We start from the raw sequence: 15,419 nt of genomic DNA, 5'->3' as shown, positions 1-15,419 counted from the left end.
CTCATGGTCTATAATAAGGTATCCTGTGCATGCGTATTGGCATCAGGCCCCCCATTCTGGTACATGCACAAGATTTTGGGCATGAGGCAAAGCTTGTCTGCTTGCTGTGATTTTGATTCACAGAATAAAGGAAAAACGATTTATATAATTTATATAGTTTATTTTACTCAACTAACACAATAAGGAGGAATTCGGAATTATTTCTTAGGGTGACAGGTCCCCATTAAGTCTAAAGTGCCTTGGAGTTTGCAAGTGCTATTGGGATGGTAGTAATACCCATGCCGGTATCATCATTACACCCAGGGCACCACCCCCGCCCCTAGATCAGATAGTCCCTCCCCCAACGGTTTTAAGGTATCTCAGGAGCCCACCTGCCCCGTCTCATACCAATTTCCATGAAACAGGGAGGGGCCATGCTAATATGGAGAGTGGCCAGGAAAAGAGAATTACAGTAAGTTTGAAAACAATTCTCCCTTTTCCTGGCCACTCTATATCAGCATTACACCTGGAATACCAAGCCATGCCAAGAAAATACGGGCGGGAAAAGAAACCCACAGCCACTGGTTGGGTTCCTGCTGCAAAGGCATGACTGCTGAAAGAGGACAGGTTCAGACGGTAATGCTTGATGACCATGCCGATAACCAGGAAGCTACTTCACAAATCTCTGGGATTGGGACTTCTTCCTTTGCAGCCCATGAGGACGAGACAGCCCTAGTAGAGTGTGCCTTCAAGCCTTCTGGAGCTTGCTTGCCCTGAGCTTGATAAGCTTTAGCGATGGCCAAGTTGATCCAACGACTAACAGCAGAAGTACATGCTGGAAGACCCTTCCTTTTCCCCCCCGGAATCACAAATAGGTTGTTTGTCTTCCTGAAAGAGCTGGAGACCTCCAAATAAAGCTTTAGAGAGCGCACCGCGTCTATGAGATGTAAATCTTTAGCCTTCTGATCCTGAGAAAAGATGGGCAAAACTATCTCTCTTTTAAGGTGAAAGGGAGACGTCACCTTAGGCCTGAAGGATTGGACTGGCCAGATGACCACTCTGTCGTGGAGGAAAGAAATCTTGTCTGGACTACATGACAAGGCTTAGAGTTCACAGGCTCTGGCTGCTGCTGCTATGGCCAAAAGGAAAAGAGTCCTTAGTGTGGGGAGCCAGAGAGATATTTCTTCTAAAAGTTCAAACGGGGCCATGGAAAGGAAAAGCAGAACCAAGGGAAGAATCCAGACTGAAACAAGCGTTTGTATTGGCGATCTAATCTTTAAAGTGGCACAAAAGAATCTTTTGACCAGAGGATTCTCCGCCCACATTCTCTCCTATAAGGCTGAGAGAGCCAAGACATGGACCTTTAAGGTTCTGTATTGAAGGCCTTTGTCCAAGCCATCCTGGAGGAAACCCAGCACTTAAGACAGGGAAATCACCACTGACATGTGCTTCTCAGACTTCCACGATCTGAATCTTCCCTCGAAAGGAAGAGTGCAGAGGCTAATCTTAGAAGAGACATCCGCAGACCAGGATCTGAGCCACGAGGCATGGCAGGCAGCCACGGAAAGTGCCATAGAGCAAGCAGCCAGTCTAGTGCAATCCACAGCCCCCTCAGACATGAAACCTGCAGCAAGCTTAAGTTCCCTAAGGCTGTCTGAAATATCCTTAACATCAAGTCCCTCTGACAATGCCTTGTCAATGGCATCAGTCCACACGGACATGACCTTAGCTACAGAGACTAAAGCCACTGCTGGCTTACAGATAGCCCCAGAGACTAAGAAGGCTTTCCTCAAATACGTCTCAACACGTCTGTCCTTTGCATCCTTGAGGGCTGAACTGTCATCGATGGGAAGAGTGGTTTTCTTGGCCAGATGGATTACCACCGGATCTACCGCTGGGGGAGAGCTCCAATCCTTAATCTCTGAGTCCTTGAAAGGATATAGTTTGGAGAACCTAGTGCCAGGAGAAATTAATGAGATCTTTCTAGCTGCCTTTTGCCACTCCGCCTTGATAAGGTATGCGACCTCCTGAAACAGAGGGAAAGTCTGTCTGTCACCCTAATGACAAAATTAGGGATGGGATCATTTAAGTGTTAATGTAGAAATGTATGTATGTATAACTTAATTTATAAAGCACCACAAGGGTACGCAGCGCTGTACAATCTTACAGAATACAAAATTACACACAGGGAGGACAAGTGATATAATAAATAAATACAATAAATATATATACAGTATATAAGTGCCATGTGGTATGAGACACAGTAGGAAGGAGGTCCCTGCCCCGTAGAGCTTACAATCTAAGTGGTTGGGTAACATACAGGCACAAACCAGAAGGTAAGAGTGCACTAGGTATGGGCATTTGCCCTTAATTGCAGGACTGGGCAAAATAATGTCTTAGTGCTCCAGAAGGTAACAGCTGAGCTTTTTCTTAAAGAGAGTGGGTGAGTTTTCCCTACGGAGGGATTCAGGGATAGAGTTCCAGAGGTAAGGAGCAGCGAGATAGAAAGGTTTAAGACGAGAGAGCGCAGTGGGTGTGGATGGTGTAAAAAGACAGAGGCTCTGAGAGGAGCGGAGGAGACGACCAGGAACATGCAGGGAGACCAGTGAAGTAATGTAGTGAGGAGCAGAGGAGTGAAGAGCTTTGAATGTCAGCAGAAGGATTTTACAGGGTTGATGGTCATGCCATCAATAGTGATGGTGAAAGGAGGAGGAGGGCCAAGTTTGGGCAGGAAGACCATGAGTTCGGTTTTAGCTAGGTTAAGTTTGAGGTGGCGCCTGTTCATCCAGGAGGAGATAGCCAGGAGGCAGTTACCAATCTGGGTTTGAATATCAGTGGTTAGTGCAGGGGTGTCTAAATATATCTGGATGTCATCTGCATATAAGTGATATTTAAGACCAAAAGAAGAAATAAGGTCTCCCAAAGAGAGAGTGTACAGGGAGAACAGCAAAGGACCAAGCACAGAGCCCTGAGGCACCCCCATTCAGTAGAAAAACCTTGCAATGCAACTTGAGTGCTACTTAGCACAATACAGGCTAATTGGTGTCTGAACACAGGTTGCAGTATGTGCTACTTATCAGGTCCCAGCTATAATGGTGTAATACTGGGGAATGTCAATAATGCCTGCTGACTACACTGATAAAGTAATTCACTATGGAAACCATTAAAACATTGTGAGGACCAATAATAACAGTCAATAATAGTCATTCAGCCAGAAACTGCTGTGCAATACAGGTTGCACCACATTGCTGTGCCTAATTTATATAACTGAATCACAATTTCAAATTCTAGGGAAAATGAACAACTCTCACACTCAGGATTACATTTCCCATATAAAGTGCAAGTTTATTTTACTAATACAATGTAGATGAATCATTACCTATAGAGACTTGCAGAAACTGCTCGTCCTGTACATCAATGTGTTGGCATTCATTTCCAAAATGGGGCATTATAATTATGGATTTAGAAGTAATTCATGGTTGACTGACCTAAAACCTTGAAAAATTGTTGAAGGGTATAGAGCAGAGATTGTGTGTGGGACAGGGCTCATTCCATGGATATTGCGGGGGAGGCTGCAGGATTTGCACCACAAATACACATTATCTGATATCTGGCCAATAGGCAGCCCAATGTAGTTTAAACAAGGGGGTAATGCAGGACATGCTGATCACTGCAGCATTTCAAAGCCACACCGCACTTTAGTGGCTTTTTGTTTCTTTCATTAAGAATTTTGAATATTTTCTTTAAGTAGATAATTTCCATGTCAGTTTAAAAAATCCTTTAAATGCAGATTTCTTCTTCAAGGCTGTGTTGCTGCAGAGGAAGACTAATGAAATGCTTCATGTAGAAGGTGATTCTTAGAGTAAAGTGGCAGTGTGGGAGCTTTCCTGATGCAAGATGGTAGAGCGTTCCAGCATACACAGTATCCCAAGAAGACTAGAAAACAGTAACAGTGAGTGTTATTCAAAGTGCAGTGTTCACTGAGGTTACTTATCTCTTTTTCCCAGCAGGACCAATGGGGAATTGATATTTCTTCTAAGGCTCAACTGTTTCATGAGTGAAACATTAAATGTATTAATAAAGATATACAAATAATACATTGATCTCTGTGAAGTCTGCTCTTGAACTCCTGCCCTTTGCTCTGACTTCCCCTTTTAAAGGAGAAGGAAAGGCTAATAAAGAGTTAATCTCAAGCTGCAGGCATACCTTCAGTTGTCTCAATAGTGCCCTTAAGTCTCCCCATATTTCACCTGTTCAGATGATCAGAAGCAAAACAGGAAGAAAAAACGCTGAGCTGTGTAAAGAGGATTCCCATAATGCATGGCTCCTGCACAGACTATGCGACCAGGACACTGTAGGTGGCGCATGCGCATTGCTTGTTTTCAGTGAGAGAAGCAGGCGCACTCCCCTTCCCTCCCCTGGCCTCTGTGAGCAAGTATACAGACACAGAGGCAGAAGCACAGAAGGAGCAGGCAAGCGCTGTGGGGAGCGAGCGGCGGGGGGTAGTTGTGGGGTAGGGGTAGTTGTGGGGTGGGGGGGCGGTGCGAGCGGAGGGGTGTTTGATCACCACGGGGGGGGGGGGTGTTTGATCGCCATGGGGGGGAGGTGCGAGTGGGGGGGGTGTTTGAAGTGACCATTATTTAAAAAAATAAAGTTTGCGATTTGCTATAGGCAAGGGGGCTCTACACTATATTAAGGGCTACAGTAGTAGCCTTTCCTTGCTCTTTAATTACCCAATGTGGCCGTTTACAGTCTTCGTTCCTGTATAAGGACCATGGTTGTTATATATGATATAAAATTGAATATATTTTCCAACAAGCCATGAAGTCTTTGTTCATTCAAGTCCGTTCAAGTTTCCATTGAGCAGGTTCTTTTTCTCTAAATTACTTGCAGGAATACTTTGAGTGTAAAGGAATAGTAATTGTCTTGGGCACGCATTGCAAACATCTAGCAAACATTAACATATTCTTGGCACACGACAGGGATATGAATGAGGAACTTGAGGAATTTATTATCAATAGTATTTATTATTACATTACTATTTCTGTTTCAGTGACAGATATGATGACAGAGGTATGAGTTATTTGGAAACCAAAGATCCAGACAGCTCCAAATTACCGGGGGGCCATCTTCCATTTTAAGCTAATAATTCAAATTTTTAAACTTGACTAATATTTCTCTGTAATACTAATACCGTAACTTATACTTGATCCCAGCTAAGCTGAGTGAATCCGTATTAGTGGCAAAAAAATCCAGCTGGGTTTATTTACTGTTTAAAATGTTGTGGGGACATAGTTATGCCCCTTGTCCCCACCAAGAGACTGTGATAATTTGAATCCCAGTAACGAATCCCAGGACAAGATCCTCTGCACTCACCCACTTTACCCAATTTGCTAAAGACATTAAAATACTTTGTGCATTAAGGTACCAAAAATGACATCTCCTTTAACCCTTTCACTGCCAGCCGATTTGGTCAAAGCGGAACTTTTATTGCCAGACAGTTTTTGAACATTTTGCACACTTTAGGGGCCTTTCCTTGGGGGGGACTTTTAGTTTACCCAGGAAAGCAATATATCGTTTTTTTCAGGACAACCTAAACTTTCAAAATGTGCTAGAATTTTCGAGTAATTCTGTAACAAGATATAGACTACAAAATATCTAAAGAATGAAAAAAAACGTTTTTCATAATATAAACACATACCAGAAACAAAAATAGGAACAAAGCTTCTATTTTGCAGCATCTTATCTCCCACATATCACTAGGTACCAAGATAAAACACCCTAAATTTAAACTGCAGGGGTAAACTGAACAGTTTGATACCCAATATGTATAGGTTTACCTAGGTATATGGCATATAGGGGCCCCGAGGTGAACATACCCCCACATGATCTCTCATTTCAGCTCCTGCAAAACAAACACATTTACATCCTTTATTGTGCGATAAAGCTACAAAAAAGTACACTCACCCCTGAAAGCCATATATTTTTGGAAAATACACATTCCCCTGAATTCAAAATGGGTACCCATGTCTTTCTATTCCAAAGTTCCAAGCCCCAAAGCTTCCCTAAATTTGCCGATTTTTATGATATTTCCAAAACATCACCTCAAAACGTCCACTATGCAGCATCTTATTTTGTAGAGGTCATTAGATAGCTACAGTATATACAACACCCCAGAGGTCTCTATTCAATGTTTCCATAGTGCCTAACTGATAGATCCAAAATGCTTCATTACGTAAAAATCTTTTCTCTGGGCGGTATGAATAGATTGGGAATTAACATGTTTCTATTAAGTAATAAAATTATTATATAATATATGATCCCTCCCTGTGTAAATAGCTGCCTTTTCTCTAACCTTGTGTTATCTATTTTTATGTGTATTTTGATTTTGTGCTGTTGGTTTTATTTTTGTTGATATGTGTATTATTACGGGGTTAATATGTCGTAGGAGGAGTTCTGGTCTGTATAAAAAGTACCTCCTTGCGGTGGGTTCCATGCAGCTTTTGAGAAAGTGGTGTGTTGCCACGAAACGCGTCAAGCGTATGGTCCTTATATGCACATGCACAACTTGTTTTTAATGGACTCAATAAATATGGATTTTATTCAGCGATGATTTGGTTGCTCCGTATATTTTTCTTCTACTAAGATATTTTTCTACACCAAACTACCGCATGTTAAAGCTATGCTAAACAAAAGATTAGGAACACTAATACAGGGATAAAAATGCAAATTTTGGGGGGTCCTGGAGGGTCCTCTCTGCAGAGTCCTGCAACGATCACATCGCAGGACCGACATGACAGCCCCCCTGGCTCATTGACCAGGGGGCTGTCATTGCTCCTGACTCCTTTATCCGCCCAAGAACGTACGCCGTACGTGCTTGGCAGATAAAGCCTTTTTCTGCAAGGCAGGGATTCTTTGTCCATATATTGCAATTTGGGATGCACCAAATTCAGGATCTGGTTTGGGATTCGGCCAAGATTCTGCCTTTTTCAGCAAGATTTGGGTTCAGCCAATTCCACGCTACTGGTCGAACCAAATCCTTAAAATCATTTGACTTTTTGTCACGTAAACACGGAAGTTGAAAATATTTTGCAGAGTGTGGCACCCTTTAACCCATCTGTATCATCATTTACATATGCAAATATGCATTTGGGTTCAGTTTGGTATTGGGCTGAATCTTTTACAAAGGATTCAGAGTTCGGCTGTGTAGCCATGGTGGAAGCCATTAAGACTGGAAAAAGGAGAAAAGAAAAATGTTATATAGCAGATAAAACACCAGTGCCGGGCCAAGCCGACCGGGCGCCCTAGGCAATCTAGTCAGCTTGGCCTGCCCCCCCATGCTCCTCAAACGCCCACTTAGCCAAATATGTCCTGTTGTCAGCAATTTTAATAAAGATCTGCTAGACTACCATGCTTAAGTCAATGCATGTACAGCCACTTTACCATTTAGTAGTCTCTAAATGGTTACATTGTGCTTAGGGGATGTTCAGGAGCTTTCCATATTTTTTCTGAATACATGTATATGTCTAGAAGAAATTTGAATGGCTGATTTATTACTGAACATGCACCTTAAGAATTTAGTCATGCTTTAACTCTGAAAAGCTACACTCTCTGCAAGTCTTACCAGTCTTCTGTTTTAACTCATTTATCTAAAAAATTTGTGGGCATACTATGTGCCCTATAGTACAAACAAATTATAGCAGTCTTACAAATGGATGTATGCAACTTTCAGAATAATTTTAAGAAAATAAACTCCTGGCACCCTCTGTATATCTTGGTGCTGTCTGACGTGGCTGCTGGTAAAAAAAAATACCAGCTATTTATAGAGAAACTGACCACAATTTACAAAGTAATTTTTAAGTCTAGAGGGGTTATTTACATGGAAACTCACAGATGTGATCGCACATCATTTGTTGCATTCGTATTAAGTCATCCTGATGAGGAGTGCTATAAATGGTGATGTCTCAACAACAAAGATTTTCAGAGCAACTGTGACCGCGTGCAAGTGCAGCTGGGTGCAGAGTAACACATCCCCTGCAACTTTCCCAATTGTGACCACAGTTATGCAGGAATTATAGGGAAAACCACTAAATTATGGGCAAAAAACATGGCAACTTGTGCTTGTAAATAAACCTTAAGCTATGTCTCCTGTTAAAGAACTGTTGCATAGAAACTGCATTATCTGACACAGGAATTTGCTTTTCCCCTGTTTGCTGTTATTCTCCTGTACTGTGTGTAACAATAGTAAAGTACTACGTCATTTCCTTGTATAATATATAAAACATGAAACGAAGACACACTAGTGCAGGTTAATAGTACCTAATAATACCCAGTAATAGTCTACACCTTTTGCTAACTCTGCAAAGCAGAAGGCATATTTCTGACTGTAGCTGTAAATGAAGGAATGTCTGGTAATTCACACGCTGATTCATTCAGCCTTATTGAGTCATTGCTCTTGGCTATTATTTAAACTATCTTTAACCTTAACACGTTCCTGCCATGGTTACAAGTATCGTGTAATATAAACAATGTGATTGTATTTTAGCGATGAGCTAATGTTTTCGCCTGATACAGATTTGCTGCGAAATTTGCGATTGTTCAAAATTGCCTCAGAGCTGTGCTAGAATTTTACCATGTGTTGTATTGTATGGGGAAAAAACTCCAAGGAAGCCTCCCCTTGGCTTAAATGCATTTGATGCAAGAAAAAATACAACTGACTTTAATGCGCTTGACTTGAGGAAAAACCCAATATACCCCCATTGACTCAAATGCATTTGGTGCAGGAAAAACACTGCTGGGGGTTGTTTATAAAGTTTGTGCAGCACATATCTATTTGCATGTAGTTGTTTGCCCTTGTCTTCCATTACACATCCTAATTTTGCACTGCTGTGCAAATCATAGTGAAAGGCATATTGCTCACAGATATTCTCAAATGAGATGGGTGTTTGCATAAGCTTGGTCACTGTGCATGTTCGTTGTGAACAAATATATCGTCGGCGGTTAGTTTGTGAATATAGATTCGCAAAATCTTTAGTGAATGTTTTTTTCCATCACAAACTGTACCACCAAAGTGTTGTGTAACTTGAATGCAGAGAATGTGCATACATTTTTGCAATTTGCAATTATGCTATATATAAAAAGCTCTTAAAGACAATGGCAGCACCAATAAATATTTGCAAATATGTTTGCACATTAAATACAATTCAATATGTGAATGTTCAATTTGTGAATCATTCTGGGCTGCATGAAGTTTTTAAATGAACCCTACTTACTCCAAAGCATTTGGTGACAATTAAACACATTTGGCGAAGGGATAAAGGGCACTTTCACTCATCAATATTGTCTTTTTTATTGTTAACACTGTGGACTTTGCATTATTGTAACCAGCACAATGTAAAAATGTGTGTCTGGAAACAAAAATCTGGAAACTGCTAAATGGATTCTGCATGTGAACTACATTTTTAAATGGCTATTGGTTGTGTGCGATGTGCAGTGGTAGCAATAATATTCTGCTCATCCAAAGTTTGTGTTTTTCATTTATCCATTGTGCATAAATGAATGTTTTGCTTTTAACTAAGCCTCAGAAACTGAAATTGAGTGAATTTATACTTACCGAAATGTACTCTTCCCTTAGTCCCTGGGACATAAGGGAATAGTTAAAATAAAGTGATTCTTATTTGTCCAAATAACATGCATAATGGCTGTCAAACCATAGGTCCAGTGTGCAAAACCAAGTGAGTCCATTTACTACAGAGATACCTGATCATCTCCTCCTGAATGCACCGTAGAATACACTGATTTGATGATTTGATGTGTAGCTGGGTTCTTAAAGTGCTTTTAGAATCCGTGTTTCTGACACAGTGGGGCTTATTTACTAACTATTGATTGTTTATTTTAAACTCAATTTGAATTTTTTTCAAAAAAGTCGCAGAGAAATAATGCTGCAACTTACTAAATGGCTAGAAATCCAAATTTGACAATTGACCAGATTAAATTTGTCAAGTTCATGTAGAACAGGGGTTCCCAACCTATTATACCTGTGAGCAACATTCAAATGAAAAAAGTCTGGGGGTGCCAAATAAGAGCTATGATTTGGTAGCCCCCTACGTGTACTGACAGCCTGAGGCTCTGTTTGGAAGTACAGCTGATTTTTATGCTCCTAAAAGTGCCTCCAAGCCAGGAATTCAAAACTAAGCGCATGCCTTGAAGCCACTGGGAACAACATCCAAGGGGTTGGTGAACAACATGTTGCTGGCGAGCCACTGGTTGGGGATCACTGATATAGAAGTCAATGGCAAAAGTCCTTGAAGTTCTTCCTTTTGTCTCTAAACTTTAGAGATTTTGCTGGGTTTTGTCTAAAAGCTCGACTTCGAACAATAAAGTGAGGATTTTCGTGGCAACAATTAGAAAAAGTTGAGTTTTTACAACTTTTTTGCTGCAAGTTTTGTGTACATTTTTTTAGTTAATTCGGCAAAAAGAAATTAGTCAAATTTGAAAATAAATTAATTTGAGAAATTATGGAGTTAGTGTATTTGTCAATTTTCCAGGAAGAGAGAGAGAAAACAACCATGTGTTCTAGATTATATGTTTGCACAAATGGCTATGCCCCTACCCTGCAAGGCAAGAGCATATGTTAAAGGCATATCCCATTGTTCTAAAATAAGTATGTTTGAATGATGAAGACAGGTATACATTCATTATGCTGTGGTCAATACTACTTTAATTCTGCATGAACAAATTCTACAATTGGTTACTAGTTAGATATGTAATTCCAGCAGCGGGCAAGCATTCTTTGTATTCTTTTGGGGTTAGGTAATATCTGGAGCAAAGTGTGCTACACTTCTTACCACCCATAGCAACTAATTTGCAGGTAGTGCTTGTGGTAAATTCATTTCTTGGCCCCTAACATTCCAGATAATACAACCCACCCCTGTATATGAGCATATGAAAATACAATTATAATTCGACTGCATGCTTGTGAAATGACTACTTCAAACATCACATTAATGAGGCTGGTTGTGTAAAACAAACCAGGTAAATGACAAGGATATTCTTCTGTTTAGTCTGCATTTCTATCCTATCTATTGAAAGAATGTCAGTTAGAATAGGGAAATATCCTTTATAGGAATGACTCATGTAAAATCCTGGACAATGATGTATGAATGATCACTGTGCAAGGTTTTATTGTCATAGTAGGGTAAAAAAAAAAGATCTTGCTTCCGCTAGGTGCAGTTGTGTTAAGAAAACTATAAAGAGATAAATATAGATTATGCAAGGTGACTTACCCTTGGAATATTTCAGTTTTGTCACAATTTAATTGAGGAAGCATTATATGAGCAGGTAAATGAGGCAGAATGAAGAATTCAAAGCTGGTCATTTTTTTCCTATATATTTACGGAAAGCCCATCTCCTATAGACTCCATTTTAATCAAATAATCCAAATTTTTAAAAATAATTTCCTTTTTCTCTGTAATAATAAAACATTACCTTGTACTTGATCCAAAGTAAGATACAATTAATTCGTATTGGAGGCAAAACAGTCCTATTGGGTATTTTTAATATTTACATGTTTTTTTCGTATATTTTGTAAGAAGATCCAAATTATAACAGCATTCTATTCATACAATAGCATTCTAGATAACAGGTCACATACCTTTAATATATTTTTCAGAGCAAACAATTAGTTTTGGAGCAAAACTCCAAATCTGAAAGATACATGACATGCATATTAGTAAGCTGGAGATAATTACATTATAGCTCTGTATTTTTGTTCACACACAATTGCTTACGGGAAGACCATCTCCCACAGACTCCATTACAAGCAAATAATCCAAATATTTAAAAGTGATTTCCCCTAATTGTTGGTGCAAATTTTTTTGCAATGACTGTGGCAAAACTTCAGTCATAAATGGACCTCTAGTCATATTACACACATAAGTAAAAGTTGCAAGTCATAAGTAAAATCTGCATTTTTTATGGATTTGAATAATCAAAGAATTAAAAGTATAAAATGAATTTTACACATATTTGTTAGTATCGGAAGAGGAGTGGTGATATGATATCAGTGTTTGCTCTTAAGCCTCTAAAGTTAATAATTTATTTGTATGTGTTATAGCTATTGGCATGCCTTTGCGATATTGATGTCATAATTGAGTATAAGTGAGTATTAACCCTTAACCAATATATTTACTTAGGTAGTTGTGTGGTTGACGTTTGGACACAGGGATTGGCCCTTTTAGCCATGCAGCTTTGAAAGTACGCATGCACATTAATAATATATTATGCAATCGAAGTGTTGTGTTTTAGAATCACAGATACGTAACCGTAAAACGTGAATCACAGCAGCCTAGAAATTATTTTTCCAAGGAAAATTTAAAGTCTGGGCAAACGGTAGTGATGTGGGGGTCAACAAAAAGTTGACCTGCACCCAACCCTAGCCCACTCACTTTTCATCTGCTCCCAACCCTAACCCACTGAGACTCAGTATTTATAGACCATGGGTTGGACTGGGGGGTGCAGGGCCCACCGGGGCTGCTGTCCCAGGGGCCCCACACCCCCCAAGGTGCCCCGCCGGCTGTGCCCCCATAACCCGCTGCCACCTGCCTGACATCCTCCACTTAACGCATCAGAGGAGGACGCCGGGAGAGCGGTAACAGGGTTCGGGCCAGTCCGACCCTGTATAGACCCATGCCCGACCCACCCAAGTCTGATGTCTATAAATATTGCTGTCTGGGTGCTGGAATGGGACATAGTAAGGTTGTGACTCACCATAGTTGTCTGTAAAGAACATCCAAGGAAACATGAGTAAAATCAAAAATACAGTTCCTTCAAATGGGGGTTTTAAACCCCTTTTGCAGTGGAGGGCCACACAGCTCACAGAGGAAAACGTTTCACACCGACAGAGAAATACAAAAAACTAGAGAAAAAGAATAGAATAAGATAGAGATACTAATCTTCATATTGCAGTCCCCTGACATTGCATTTTTAGTCAGGTAAAAATTCTACCTAGTGAATATTTACAATGTGTTAGTGCCAGAAGACGTGTAGGAAGTTGATAACAGTGATTGCATGTAAGGAAGTTATTGTTAATAATTTATATGTTCATCTCTAAATCACTAAGGAATATCTACTGTGAAGATTAGAAAGTTTGTTGGAAATTACTAGGCTCACGTATGTAAAAGCTTGGGCTACGTTTTGATTCTGTAGAAAAGAAATTACACTAGTTTTAGGGGAGGGTTGACAAGGGGCGGGGGAGCCATTTCCTTCCTGGACAACTCCAGAAACTTGAGTAGACAATTTTTTTACTACAGGTGCAAGAGGGGTCAGATGTCCCCATTAAAGCCAATTAGGAGACAGGGTGCACTGTGGCATAAAGTCTTATGATTGTTGTTGATGCTATTACTGCCTCACTTTCTTATAGCACCCAACCCTTCTTTATACAGGTCTCAGAATATGACCCTTTTGAAAAATAAGTAAACCTTTTTTTTCTATCAGTAAAATTACTCTAAACAGCCTCCAGAATTACCTACCTTTGTCCCAGCATTCTCTCTGACCTGGTTCCTCAGTTAGAAGTTGATTGTTTGTTTTTCTTTGCTTCCTTGTGCAGAGTGAAGCCCTGCCCCCACTTCCTGTTCAGTTCTCTCTTCAATTCGACTACTCTAGTCAACCTGGAGAGCCTTCTGGGCATGCCTGGAGGCAGCAGGAGCCAGTCTGTGCATTAGCAGGGTTTTTTTTTTTTGATGAGAGACCTAAACAGGAAGTGGGGGCGGGGCTTCACTCTGCACAAGTACACTTGATAAAGGGTATTGACCATGTTGTGTTACCACTACCCACAATAAATGTTTTGCAGCAAACCTGCTGAAGTTTTTTTCCTATTTTTTGGATTTGTACAATAGTATTTGGTTGCAGCACAGAGCAACAACTAGGAGCGAAAGCTTTTGTTTCGCAAGTATTTTATACAAAGTTCACCAACAATTTTTCATTTTAGCTCATGGGTTTGTGTTACAATAAGAGAAAGCATAGGACATGAAGGCAGTGGTGGAGTAAAGGGGGAAGGAATGGTGACCCATGTTCTGGGCCAAACTAGGCGATCCAAATTGGGCCAATGATCAAATGATACTGCAAGCCAAAGGAGACCTCATTTGACAGGATTATAAAACCTAGCAGATAGTTATCTAACTAATTTTTTGCATGATATCAGTTGGGAAAGTCCTCCCAGAACCCCATACATGGGCAAATAAACCGCTGGTCTGGAGGAGCTGAGGTGGTAGCTTTTATTGGTGTTAAAGGTGAAGGTACTTTAAAGGTAGATTATACATATTAGCTGTAACAAGCAATGAGAGTAAGCAGCAGGAAGGGTCAGCAATGTGTTGTACTGTACTAAAGGGTTATGGATTAATGGGAGGAAATGGTATTTCTTCCTCTTTACAAATTAATGGCCCTATCTAGAATGTGCCAAGCTCTTTCGGTCTCTAGTGCAAGAAATATTATTAAAATAAAATTCAAAGAAGAAGAAACTGGTTTTTAACAATGAAAGCTGTGAAGTTATGGAGTTATCTTCCTGTAGGGATTGCACTGGCAGATGAATTAGCTAGCGGCAAGAAAGGGTTGGGGGCCTTTTTAGCAACTTTCAGGTTTACCATCTCTAAGTACAAAGTTGATCCAGGGACTTGTCCAATTACCTTCTTTGAGGAGGAAAGGATGTCTTTTTCCCCTTTGAGGTGAATTGGAGAGACTTCAAATGAGTTCTTGTTAGCCTTCTTCTGGATCAACTACCAGGTGGGTTCAACTGGTCAAAAAAGGACAGGAAGTTGCTGAATGTGTTTTATAATCTTAACTACCTCATCTGAAAGTCTCCCTTAAAGTCACAATTCTGTTGAAAGCAGTATGGCGCATGAAGTCTAAATTACAGCTTCTAAAAATAAACTGACATCTTACTATACATTCTCTACTGTAATGTGGGAATGGCATTCCATTTCAGTGAATGTATACTGCATGTTTAGTTCATCATGTTGCTTTTGTGACTGGGACACTGATAAGATCATTTGCAGTGTTTATATTTTTAGCTTTCTTTGGCAACACACATAAGGGGCTGTCATATCACTTCTGGGTCCTGATTGTCGAGAGACTTATCTCAAAGAGCAGCTACAGAGTTGGACTGGACAAGAGGGACACTGGGAAAAAACCTGATTGGCTCCCCAGCCCAAGACTGCTCCCTACCCAGGCTGCCCCTTCCACCTAATCACAACTGCAAAACGAAGGAGGAGGGAAGATGTAAAGGTATGTGGTGTGTGCTGGAGGTGCCTTGAAGGAGGGCATTTGATGTTGCAGCCCCCGTGGGCCCTGGACACCTCAGTCTGATACTGAACAGATTCATGACACCTGCTGAACTCTGCAGTTACCTTTTGGTTAACACTGCCATATTTTTAAAAAAAAAACAC

The sequence above is a fragment of the Xenopus tropicalis genome, chromosome 1, assembly GCF_000004195.4.
Source record: "Xenopus tropicalis strain Nigerian chromosome 1, UCB_Xtro_10.0, whole genome shotgun sequence".
NCBI classification, from domain to species: domain Eukaryota; kingdom Metazoa; phylum Chordata; class Amphibia; order Anura; family Pipidae; genus Xenopus; species Xenopus tropicalis.
Note: the sequence above shows the minus strand (reverse complement) of the source record.